This window comes from Hydra vulgaris, chromosome 06 (assembly GCF_038396675.1).
Source record: "Hydra vulgaris chromosome 06, alternate assembly HydraT2T_AEP".
Taxonomy (NCBI): Eukaryota; Metazoa; Cnidaria; class Hydrozoa; order Anthoathecata; family Hydridae; genus Hydra; species Hydra vulgaris.
In genome coordinates, this window is record NC_088925.1 from 20,480,213 (window position 1) to 20,482,780 (window position 2,568).

Genomic DNA, 2,568 nt, shown 5'->3' on the forward strand with positions numbered 1-2,568 from the left:
CTATTTTGTATTCTCTAAATAGTGAAGAGTCAATTAGAAAGCTAGATGACAATTTACACAAAGTAACAGCAACATCATTATCATACTGACATAAAGTTCAAGAATTTAAGCAGACTTCTCTGCATTCTGAAAAAATTTTCTCGCAGTATTTCCATTATTTGATGACCCAGAGCCACCTGACATTGGCATATCAATTACAATTACAATTAAGTCCAACTTCATCACGAAACCTTGTTTGAATTTTTTGTTTTCATTTTTAAATTATTTTCTTTTTAGATGGTTTCCTTGAAGCCCACTTTTTCTCCGTCAATTTATATTTAATTTTAAGAAGACATTCCATGCTTTTAATCCAAGCATGGAGAGTTGCATCCACAAACTAAACAACACATGGATATGGATTAAACCAAGTTTTTTTTTTGTCATTAATATAACCAGATAATTGAAGTAGAACAAACCAAGATATAAATAAACTAGCTTTTTCTAAAAGATTTCTGTTTTCTTTCTCAACTGTTACGTGAGTATACTTTGCTTTGGATAGTTGATCCATTAAATCCAACTTTAGAATGTAATTTTAGTCTTTCAAGGTTATTCATGAAATCGGTAACTTATTTTTGCAACTTTATTAGGCGTATTGTCGTATGTTTGACTAATGCCTGAAAGTATATTTGATCAGAGAAATCATTAATAGTCCATAATTTTTGTTCAGGAAGACATATTCATTATCAGCACGAACATTATTGTGTACAGGATAGAGATTACAACTTTTACTCACAGCATTATTTCTCAAGTGTTGGTAATCAGATTTGTTTTTATTATTATATAATATGAGTGCTAGAGCTTCATTTAGAATGTTTTAAGCATGTTATGAATTAGAAGGTTGCTATAAAGATAAACTTCAAAACACTTTTGCATCCTTATATCTGCCATCTTTAAAAAGACTACAACTACTAGCATATAGCAGCCCATTCAAAGAACTAGTTAATTGTTAAACAGCTGCTAACTTACAACTCTTTGTCTTATTTAATAAACCCTCAAATGATTTCACAAGCCTACCACTAACTATAGATTTTGTTTTATTATTCTGATTTTTTAATGATTTAGTAAAGCTTTTTTCAAGCCATACCGAATTTTGTTGCATGAAGTTTTCATCAATTCTTTTAGTTAAAGACCAACGTTAACAATACTTTGACAAAAAAGTTACAAATTAAGCATCAAATTCTGAATATTCACGAATAAAATTGTAAACATCTAATTTATCTTTTTTATTAGACAGATAATTTATGTTGTCGAATGAACTGATGAACTTGATATCTTGTTATGATTGACATATTACTGATAACAATATTAGGCTAAAAATTATAAAAATTAAAAAGATTTATATAGAAATAGAAATTCAGTTTATTTTAAAAATTAGTTATAAAGCTGAAGTAATTACTTCAATTTAGCTTAGTTGATTATTCAACTAGATGAACCAAATGACGGTTTAAATATCAAAATTATTACCTATAAATACAGCTTTTTAGTGGATCTCAAATTCCAGTTTACAACTATATGTAATATAATAGTTTCAAGCAAAATTAACGATTAAAATCTCTGTTTTCTAATGAAATACATACATTTTTACGACATCAGTTATTAATTATAAGGAATCTATATTCGTGACTTTTTATATTGTATGATGTATCATGGATAGAGTTTATTTAAGCATTTGAGATGAAATTTATATGGTATGTGATGCAAACAGTATAAGTAAAATAATTAGATTATACATGTGTGGGGAGTATTATTTTGTTCATAAATTTCAAATTAAATTTTTCTTGAATGTCTAATAATTTAACTTAGTTATTTAACATATATATTAGATATCAAAACACTGCTTATTAAATAAAGTTTATTTATATTTTATATTGAGCATATTTATTTTAAACAACGATAACTCAAACTTAACTTTACTGTGGTGTTTTTGTGTATTTGGGAGTTGATTACAAATAATTTTCTTTTTTTTAGTCGAAGACAAAATGTATAACAGAAAATTATGAAGTTTTTTTATTGTGGCAGGGAGTGCTATTTATGGTTTGTGAGATTTTTTATGTAATATTAATTCAATAAAACTTATGTAGCAGTTCACAGTCATTTACAAAAAAAAAATTAGTGGGTTTGTTTTCAACATTTATGTAAAAAGTAAAGCTTGTACAGCGTACTTTATTTATACAGGTTTGCATAAACAAAGCAGTTGCTTAAAAATATGCTAATTATTTATCATAACTAAAGTACAAAAAGATATGCTAAGTACACAAATCCACATTTTTAAACAATTTTTCAAATATTTGTTCTGTAATTTCAGTTCAATATGGTGATGTTAACTTTGAATTGATTACGTCAAGTATTTTTAATGAAACCATGTAAATTCACTGGACACTAAATAAACTCATCAAATTCCAGGTTACAGCAGAGTATCAAGTGAACTGTGACATCACTAGTGACGATGATAGCTGATTAAAATTTTAAAGCTAAAGCCCTAAACGAAATTTGTTTGGTTTAAAGTTTTTTAATTAATTCGCTGTTAAT